Source organism: Octodon degus, unplaced genomic scaffold (assembly GCF_000260255.1).
Source record: "Octodon degus isolate 3935 unplaced genomic scaffold, OctDeg1.0 scaffold00079, whole genome shotgun sequence".
Classification (NCBI taxonomy): domain Eukaryota; kingdom Metazoa; phylum Chordata; class Mammalia; order Rodentia; family Octodontidae; genus Octodon; species Octodon degus.
Window position 1 is genome coordinate 6,791,112 of NW_004524655.1, and position 11,219 is coordinate 6,802,330.

The 11,219-nt window shown below is 37.9% G+C and overlaps 1 protein-coding gene and 1 pseudogene across 1 annotated transcript in view; one reads left to right on the forward strand and one right to left on the reverse strand.

Moving 5' to 3' along the window:
* Sppl3 (signal peptide peptidase like 3) overlaps positions 1 to 11,219 on the reverse strand; it is a 149,857-nt gene that overhangs the window by 127,215 nt on the left and 11,423 nt on the right. The gene's annotated exons all lie outside the window — the stretch shown is intronic.
* On the forward strand, positions 6,135 to 6,567 carry LOC105742859 (annotated as a pseudogene).

Sequence of the window (11,219 nt, forward strand, 5' to 3'; positions counted from 1 at the left end):
AGATTGAGTCAATGTGAGGACGGGATCTCAGATATACAAGAAAGGACTGTGGTTTGCAATCATGAAAAGAAAGACTTCTTAAAAAATAGCAAGGGGGAACAGGGAGATGGCTCAGTAGAATAAGCGCTTCGCTTCCCTAGCAAGCCTAAGGGCCTGAGTTCAATCCCTGGTTCCGCCAAAAAAAAAAAAAACCCCAAAAACAAAAAAGCAAGCGCAGTCGGGCATGCTGGCACACACCTGTAATCCTAGCACTCAGGAGCCTGAAACAGGAAGAAGATGGCTGCAAGTTGAAGACCAGCCTGGGATACAAAGTCAGCTTAAGGCCAGCCTGAATCGCATAGTGAGACCGTGATTCAAAAAGATTAAAAAAACAAAAAAACAGGGCAAGGGAACATGAGAAATCAATGCAGCAGCTGCCAGATGAGGGAAATAATAAGACTGCCTGGAGTTATTGAAAAAGCAGGATAACACTATCTATCTATCTATCTATCTATCTATCTATCTATCTGTCTCTTTTTAAACTTCAGACATCATGGCAGAAAACCTCCATGGTAGGGAAAAGAATCTGACATACAGAAAAATGAGGCATAGAGAAGTACAATTAGCCACAATAAGGAAAAAAATTGCAACCAAGCATATCACAGTGAAGATTCTAGAAATTCAACACAAAAATGCAACCTTAGAAGCTGTTAGGGGGCTGGGGAGATAGCTCAGCTATCTAAGCACCCACCAGGCAAGCATAAAGACCTGGATTCGATACCTGGTACGACATGCTGTGCCAATCCTGGAACCCCAGGTATGCCAGGATGGCCACTCAAACCAAGTGTGGTGGCACACACCTGTAATCCCAGCACTGGGGAAGCTGAAAGAGAGGATCACTATGAATCCAAGCTGCGCAGTGAGACCCTAGACCAAATAAAAACCTAAATAAAAGATTTTTTAAAAAAGTTATTAGAGAAAACAAAAAATCACCTATAAAGGAAAGCCCATCAGAATCATAGCTGATTTAGTATAAAACCTCAAGTCAGGGAGAGCTTGGAATGAAGAATTTCAAGTTTTAATGGAAAACGACCTTCAACCCCGATTGATACCCCATTAAATTATCTTTCAAAGCTAATGGAGAGGGGCCAGGGAGATAGCTCAGTGGAGTAAGCACTTGCCTGGCAAGCTCAAGGACCTGAGGTTCAATCCTCGGTTCCGCCAAAAAAACCAAAAAACCAAACAAAACAAAGGCTTTCCCAGAGGCGGAGCTTTGGAGCCAGAGAGATGGCTCAGTGGAATAAGCACTTCCCTGGCAAGTGCAAGGGCCTGAGTTCAATCCCCAGTTCTGCCCCCCCCAAAAAAAACCCGAAAACTAATGGAGAAATAAAATACTTCCATGACAAAGAATAGTCCATGAATCCCAAAAGGAATTCACCAGGCAAGGCAAGCAAACAGGAGAGGAAAAACAAGGGAAGCCAACAACAGAAAAATAACATGACAAGGATAAGTCAATAAATATCAGTTATAATCCTCAATATTAATGGTCGCAATTCACCAATCAAAAATAAGAGAACAGCAGAAATGGATCAAGAAGCAAGATCCAACAATGTGCTGCATACCAGAAAAACATTTAATTTAAAGAGAACTCACAGACTGAAAGTCAAAGGATAGAAAATAATACTCTATGTGATGAGAACCTAGGGGAAAAAAAGCAGGGGTAGCTACTCTTACTTGCACACAAATTGAATTTCAAGCCAAGAGCAACTGAAAGAGACAAAAAAGTCACTAAGGTCTTGTAAAGAAAGGAAGAGAGAACAATCATAAGTATATATACAACAAATACCAGTGCACCCAACTGTATAAAACAAATATTAACAGGCATGAAAAATCAAGTAAGGGCTGGCAAGATAGTTCAGCGGACTAAAGCACCTGCTTAGGCAAGCTTAGGCAACCACAGGGAACATGGTTTGATCCCCTGTAGACCCTGTACTACATACATTAAAAAAAAAAAAAAAAAAAAAAACAGCTTTGAAAGAAGCTGGGTATGATGGTGCACACCTGTAATTCCAATACTTGGGAGGTTAAGGCAGGAGAATCACCATTAGCTCTAGGCCAGTTTGGGCTAGTTCAAAGCCAGCCTCACTGTGAGACCTTGTCTTAAAAAAAAGAAAAGAGGGTTTGTGTTCATATGTAAAAATATTCCAAATTTAGATAATTAAAGGAGGGGCCAGGGAGATGGCTCAATGAAATAAGCATTTCCCTGGCAAGCGCAAGGGTCTGAGTTCAATCCTTGGTTCCGCCCAAAAACAAAACACAAGTAGATAATTAAAGGAGCTTCAAATGCCAAATGAGAATACATATTTGATATACAGCACTATTCTACACAATTCAAGACATCTAGCTATCCTAGCTCCTGGCCATTAATTGCCTTTATCAACCTATGTTATTGTGACAACAAAAATGTTCTCACAAATTTCAAATTCCCCTCTTCACCACAGTATCTGCCCTAGCTGAGAACTACTGAGCTAAGTGAATAAATATGAATAACTATGTTAGTATATTTAAAAATCAGCGGCATTCAACTGTTTAAATTAGCATTTTTGCTAGTGCAAAACATTATTTTGTACCGGCAATTCATCATAATGGATCAAAATAGAAATAGTTATAAAAACAAATTTACATGTAAGTATACTACAAATATATGTAAACAACTCAAATATAAACAAGAATGGGAATATATGTATTAAGACAAAATGACTAATTTCAAATATGCACCTGAAAATATGGTGGGTATATCTAAAAATTGGATTCTATTGGACCAGCAGGTTATTTATCACTAGCATGTTGTACAGTGAAAATCTGTCAAATAATGACAAAAAGAGCCAGGCATGGTGGCACATGACTGCAATCCCAGCACTGGAGGCTGAGGTGGGAGGATAGCCAAGAGTTCAATGGTGATGGAACAAAATAAATTTAAGGCCAGCCTGAACTGCACAATGAAACCCTATCTCCAAAAACTCAACAAAACAAACAAAAATGACAAAGAGCCATTAGTTTTCAACAGATATAAATCAAAGATATTTAACTAGTTTACTCTAAAAAAAATTTAAGAATTCTTTGAAAAGGCAATGAATTGGTAAATGTAATTGAACTTTCAAAAGAAGTATACATCACCAATCTTCAGTACATATATACATATATTTAAAAATTGTATTTCAAGGTATTACACAGGTGAGACATTATTTCATAGTACAATGACTTATATAACAATATACTGTCCATTTCAAAAAGCTAGAATTATTTTTAAAGTTTCCACCATAAAAAAAGTTCAAGGATATAAGTATGTTTGACGTAAACATTACACAATGTTTACATGTACTGAACATGCCTATCTTTTGTTTTTGTTAACAGTTAAAAATTTGAAACATTAAAAAAAAAAAGAGTATCTGCAAGGTCGAGGATACAGCTCAGTGGTCTAAGCACCTGCCTGGCAAGTGCATGGTTCCAAGTTCAATCTCTCATACGAAAAAAAAGAGAATATATCTGCACATTCTCTGTGTAGACTGGGGGTCTCGAACTCTTGGAGATTCTCCTACCTCAACCTCCTGGAGTGCTAGGATTACAGTTCTGCATCACCATACCCAGCTGCAAATTGAAAATAAATGTAATACTTTTAAAAAATACTTTCTAAAAATAGAAAAGAGAAGGGATAAATACAAAAACAAAGCTGGAAGGAACTGAAGGTAGAGCTACCACACTAAAATGAAAACCAAGTGTCTCAGTAAAATCAGACAACACAGCAAGGTGGAGGGCAGCTTAGCTAGGGCAGCACAGAGTTTGAGGTACGGTGTACTACTGGAGAGGAAAATGCTCTGCAGGTCTGCAGGGGGGCTCCCTTGTAGGAGGTGGCTGCTCTCAATTGGATTAATTTGATTCTAGCAAAAGAAGCTCTAGTTTAGCCTTCCCCACCCTTGTTAAGATGCTGTCATTCCCGCAATCCTTCCCCACCCTTGTTAAGATGTTGTAAGCATAAGAGGAAAACAGAACTAATTACAAAGAATCCCATTGCCGTGGAAACCAAGAAGGTATTTAAGCAGAGACAAGAACAAAGCCAGACATCCTTCTGATCTGTAAGGATCAGCAAGTGCATTTGGACACTGGCTGCACATTTAAGATCTGTAACCTAGGAAGAGTCTGGTGACTGGCTTTAAACTGTTTTTTCCAATTTTGGTCTGACGTGGAAATAATCTTACCGTTTCACCCTTAGTTTCAGATTTCCTAGTACCTAAAAGGAAACCTGCAACATCAGAAAACAAATTAACAGAATGCACCACATCCAGAGCTCACAAAAAGTTAGGAACAATGTGTGATCCATATGTTAGACGAAACCAGAATCCAACCACTGAGTCTCTACAATGATCACACCTCAGCAGGGTTAAGTCCAAGAACAGAAGAGTTATGACCTGCCACAAACACTTTCAGAAAGATCAAACTTATCTAATAATTACTTACCTAGAACTGGGGAGATAGTTCAGTGGCCTAAGTGCCTGCCTGGCAAGCACAAGGTCCTGAGTTCAATCCCCAGCACCATAAATAAATGTTACTTACCTATGTCAAAAGAATAAAATCTGACTATCTTAAATCAGTGTCGACCAATATAAAATATAAAATTCATGATGTCCAAGTATGCAAAAAAAAAAAAATCAGAAGAATAATCTAAACAAGCCTATATAGAAACAGTGAAATTAGAACAAGATATTAAAATAGATATTAGAAATAGAGTTTATACAAATGTGATACGGAAAATAAAATGAGGGTTTTTTTTTCAAAAACACTCAAATAGTGATTGTTAAAAAGTATCCCAAATGAAAAATACACTAAATGGTAATAATTCATGAGACTGTAGAAGAAAAATTACTAAACCTGAAGACACAGCAACACAAACTAGGGGAAAAGACTGCTGGTACGTACCTCAGTGACCTATGAGACTTTATCAGGTCATCTAACATAGGTGAACTAGTGTACAAGGACAGGTAGAAAGCAAAGTAAGTATGTATTTTAAAAATAATGACTGAAATTTCACACAATTGATGAAAATTAAATCCATAGATCTGAGAAACTGAAGCAGTCCCAAGCAGAAGTATAAAAGCTAAAGCCGACCATAATCAAACTATTAAAAACTCGTGTTAAAGGCTGGTCTGCCCATCTACCAAGCATTCACAGATAAAAGCATTACTCAGAGAAACAGATTTAAAAAAAGAAGAAGAAGAAGAAGAAGAAAGCAAGTAGATTTCTTGCATGGAGCTATGCAGCACAAAAGAAAATTCTATACCCAGTGTGATAGGATAACAGTTCTCAAATATGAGAAGGTATTTCAGACAATAAAAACTGTGATAATTCAGCAGCAGCAGACCCTATTTGTTAAGAAAGAATAAACATAAAGGAAGTTTTTCACCAAACAAAATAGAACACAAAACCAATTTTTTAAAAATTTCTTGTTGTTTTGGTTTTTGATACAAGGTCTCACTACACAGCTCGGACTCATAGTGATCCTCCTGTCTCAGACTTCCCAGTGCTGGGATTACAGGTGTGTGCCAGGGGCCGGCACAGAGCACCCAGGGTTCCAGGGAGGGATGGCACATGGTACCAGGGATTGAAACCTTGCATTTGCAAGGTAGGCACTTAGATCTCTGAGCTATCTCCCCAGCCAAAAACAATTAAAAAAAAAAAAAGATTGGCTTAGGGTGTGTAGTTCAATGATGAGAGAACATGCTGAGCAAGCATGAGGGCCTCAGTTCAACTCCCATCCCCCTAGACAAAGGGCAAAGATTGTCAAATTGAACAAAACCCAACCATACGCTATTAACAAAAAAACACTTTAAATATGAAGACAAAAAAAGATCAAAAGTAAAAAGATGGAATATCACCATGCAAACACTAGGCTAAATTGACACAGAATTTGGAACAAGGAATATTATGAGGGATATTACAGAATAGCAGAGGGGCAGAGTTCTCATAACCCTAAATATGTGTGCACCTTATCATAGAATTCAAAGAAACACAAAACAATAGTTTAAAAGTTCAATAAGTCTAGGCCTACTCCTCCTCTTCTGCCAATGCCCCCGAGGCCAAGCCACCACAACATGGGCACTATGGCATCTGAAGTTACAGTGAATGACGAAGTCGTCAAAGTTTTTAATATGAAAGTAAGGAAATCTACACAAGAGATCAAAAATGAAAAGAAAGCAGTTCTCTTCTGCTTATGTGATGACAAAAAGACAACTATTGAGAAAACAAAGCAAATCTTGGTGGGTGACACTGCAGAGGACCCCATGCATCTTTTGTAAAGTTGCCTCTGAATGACTGCCAATATACTTTTAAGAGCACCTAGCATTTATATCCTAGGGTCCTGAAACTGCACTGTTACAAAGCAAGATGACTTATGCTAGCTCTAAAGATGCTATTAAAAGAAAATTTACAAGTATTAAATGCAAGTATTGAGGCTTGGATGATATTAAGGAACATTCAACACTTGGAAAGAAGTTGAAAGGCAATGTAGTAGTTTTGCTTAAAGAAAAGTTATAAAACGTCAGTCAATTGCCATCTGGAGCTTAAGGGACTTTCATTTTTCCAGCTCAGTCCACTGGACTAGTATTAGGTGTTTTTGTTTTCTCATTTTCCACTGGATGCTTCCAACACAATGAATGAAGTCGTACCATTCAGTTAAGCAGCTTGTCAGTGATTGCCATTAGACTATGTAATAGGGTTACTTTTATGTACAACCGAAGGAATGACTTCCCATCTTAGCCAAAACAATTAGATATATGCCTCCCTTGCCACAAGCATTACAATGAATGTGATTGCCAATGTAAATAGCTTAGAATACTGCAAAGGATAAGTTAGACTAAATGCCTTGAAAATATCAGCCACTGGTCAGATGGTAAACATTTTTCAGTATTATTTATAGTTGTACTTGACTGCAGCTCTGTGAGCTGCTCAGCATTCATATACTGCACTTGGTTTGTCAAGCCTATTTTTGTGACATGGCAGCACAAATATAATATACATGAAAAGCACTTTTTTGTACTGAGTTTAATCATCTGAAAAGAATGCCAATTAAGTTTCATTAACTGTTTCATCAGTTTACTCTAGCACCTCAGTGTTCATTCCTGTTATCTGCATATCTTAAATACTGTTACAGTATTAATAATGCCTTTGTATTTTCTGCTGCACATACACTATTGAATAGGTGTAGAAGTTTTATGTTTACCATATCAGTCTTACAGCACTAAACATAGTTTGAATATCAGAGTCCCAAAGGCATAAAGTCATTTATTAAATACAAAGACTGTTCTGTCTAACCAACAAAGATTCAGAGCTTAGTATTGTATAAGTAGCAAGTAACTGATAAGGACCAGACCAGAGCAAACCCTGAACATTTGGAACAATCAAAATAAGAGTCAAATTGTAGGGCTAGGGAATGGAGCGCAGAGGTACAAGGCTTGCCTAGCATGTACAATCTTATGTTCAATTCACAGTACTACCACAAAAACAAAAACAATAAAGCTAACAGTTTAAGAGATTTTTATTTATTAACAACTACAGAATCTGAATCTTCCTGAATGGGAATCACCTTTCTCCTCTGCTCACAACTGATTGAGCTATAAAAAGCTTGCTTCTCCATAGTAGTCTAAAGATCCTTTTCCTTTTTTTTTTTTTTTTTTAAAGGCATGGATCATATAAAATTAAAGCAGCAGAAGTGTAAAAATAATAAAATACACATTTATTTTTCCAAAGACACTTAGATCATCATACATGTGAGCACAGCAAGAGGTCACAAGCATTTACATCTTCCAGAACTGTACTTTTCAATATACTAGCTGACAAGTAACCACTGATTCCATGAAAGGCAGCTAGTCTGAATCAGAAGACTTTGACCAGTGTGATGACACTTGTTTAAAATCCCAGCTACTCAGAAGGCTGAGGCAGGAGGATGGCAAGATAGGTCCAGCCTAGACAACTCGGCAAGATCTTGTCTCAAAACTGAAAGGAAAGAGAAGGGGAAGTAGCTCTGGGGTAAAATGCAAGCCAAGCGTACATGAAGCCTGGGTTCAATGCTCTGTACTAAAATTTTTTGGTATAATGAGTTAAATAAACCACTGGGCTGGGCATAATGTACACACCTGTAATATCAGCATTTGGAAGGTTAACACAGGAAGATCAAGTTTAAAGAGATCCTGTTTCAAGAAACAAAAATTATTATTAATATTACCATGGGGTGGGATGCGGGGCAGTACTAAGGACAGAAATCAAAGCCTTTGCACAAAGCTATGTTCTCACCTGGTTGGCTGGGCTCGGTGAGTTGCCCAAGGTGGGCTCAAACTTAAGATCCTCTTCCCTCAGCCTCAAACAGTGCTGGGATTACAGGTATGCACCACCATGCCCACTTTATTTTTACTTTTCAATGTGGCCACTAGAAAACATGTGCCTTGAATTATTTTTTTTTATTAGACAGTGTGCTCTAGGAAAGGTCAGATTTTACAACCAATGCTTCTAGTGATTACTTTCCTGGTGAAGTAGTTTTAAGTTCCTGTAAGTTCCTGGATACGAGCTCCTTCATACAACACCCTCCCCCAAAAGACTCCTGAGCCATCAAACTACTCTTACATGGGAGTCTACTGATAATGCAGCAGCAGGGTGCCAGAGTAATTTAATCATTTACCCAAATGGAAAGGCTTAGTTAACAATTGTCTGAAACTAACTTTTACTACAAAATGATTCTAACACATACAAGAAATCAGCGGTGACTGGGCATGGTGGTACACACCTATAATCTCAATACTTAGGAGGCTGAAGCAAGAGGATGGCTGCAGGCTGGAAGCCAGTGTGGGCTACATGGTGAGTTCAAGGTCAGTATGCAACTCCTAAGTGAGACCCTATTAAAAATAAAAAATCAATAGTACCATGAGAAAAAGAATCAGATACACATGTCAATTTAAAAAATTACGCAAGATTTTTAGGTAACTGAAAATGAGGTTCAACTTTGGTACTATATATTCTTTTTTAGAAACAAAGTCTCACTTTGTTGTCCAGGCTGGCCTTGAACTCGCAGCGATCCTCCTGCCTCAGCCTCCTGAGTGCTGGGACTATGTACTATACTTTTCAGAACAAACAGACCTAACATTTTAAACCACTGCTTTCTTCTCTACAAGCCCTCAATTAAACATACACATCACACACCAAAAAAACCCACAATGAGATACCACTTCACCCACTAGTATGGCTATAATTCTGTTGGTGAAGATACAGATAAATTAGAACCCTCATATATTGAATGTAAAATGGTGTAGTTGTTTTGAAAAATCAGTTTGCAAGAAAACACTATAACACTATAAGCCAACAATCTTACTCTGAGGTATTCACCCAAGAGAAATAACATCCATAGAAAAAATAGATACACAACAATGTTCACAAGGGCTAAGTGGTGGTAACAACCCTAATGTCCATCAATTAATGAATGGATAAAGCTTGTTATACACATAAAATAAGAAATCATTTGGAAATAAAAAGGAATGAAGCTCTCCTACATGCTACAATATAAACCTTGAAGACATTCTGCTAACTGAAACAAGCCAGACACAAAAGACCACACCTTATAAAACTCCAATAATACGAAGCAGGCAAATCCAGAGACCAAAAGTACATTAGTAGTGGGAAGGGGTTGTGGGTAAGGAAAAATGGGGAATAACTGCTAATATACAGGGATTTTCTTTGAAAATAAAGAAAATGAGCTGGGCATAGTGGCACACATCTGTAATCCTAGCACTCTGGGAGAATGAAGCAGAAAGAACTGAAGTTAGAGCCCAGCCTGGGCAACCTAAAGAGACTGTCTCAAAATAGAAAATCGGATGGGGATATAGTTTAATGCAAAGGCCTAGGATTCAATCCCCAATGCCAAGAAGAAAATGAAGGGAAAAGGAAAAGTAGAATGATACTGGAAAAGGTCTCTATGAAAACTAGAGGGAGACTTGCATATAGAATATGTTGTTGTCATGTGCGAAATAATTACCCTTTAGGTGAGATAAATGAAGCAAAGATTATTTCTGTGGTTGAGTTTTATTTCCATTTTTATTGTAGTGCACCAAGGAATTTAGTTCTATTGTTATATTTTAGATTTTTTTAGATCATGAAAGCAAATACACAGTTGATGTTGAAAATGTTGATGTCTATTCTATATATTCATTGCATATTAAAATTTTTAGTTTATTTTCCTGTGAAGCACACACTATTTAATATAAAGCTTAAATACAAAGAACATGAATTTCTAAAAAAGAAGCCCAAAAGAGAGAAAGAAATGTTAAATTGTTCAGAAATTAGTTCCAATACAGCTTATGGTTCCTCTCAAAGTGTCCTGGAAACATTTTCATTTGCACATATTACTACAATTTTTTCCTCTGAGTTGTTAAAGAAACAAAAGCAGAACTCTACCACATTAGGAAATAATGATAAGAAAGAAAAAAAGAGGGAGGGAGGGAGGGAGGGAGGGAAGGAGGGAAGGAAGGAAGGAAGGAAGGAGACAACAGGGCTGAAGATTTAGCTCAGTAGAACACCTGCTTAGCTGGGGTTTAATCCCCAACATTGCAAAATTAATTAATTAAAAAACAGTAAAGTAGTAGTGTATGCCACATATTTAACAACTGGCTGTTTGGGAAGATAAATAAACTGCTAACAGTCTATGGCCCCGTTCAAGAAGACTAGATAGAAATACATGAAGATGACAAAAGAACCCACAGCCAGGCTTGGTGATGTACACTTATAATATCAGCACTGAAGAAGCTGAGGCAGGAGGCTAGCCACAAGTGCAAGGTCAATCTAGGCTACCAGTGAGCTTAAGCCCACTTTGAATTATATAGGGAGACCCTGTCTCAAAAACCCAAAAGAATGCCAACTCTCCATGAGAAATATAGTCATGTACTGCAGACAAGGACCAGTAAAAATGTTTTTAAAAATTTAGCCAGACATTACAGTGCACACTTGCTTACAGGAGGCTGAACCAGGAGGATCGTAAGTTCAAGGTCAAACCTGGATACAGTGACTTTAAAGCCAACCTGAAGTATAGAGTGAGACCCTGCCCCCCCAAAAAAAGGTACGGGGGGCCGGGGAGATGGCTCAGTAGAGTAAGTGCTTCTCTGGCAAGCGCAAGGGCCTGAGTTCAATCCCTGGTTCCACTTAAAAAA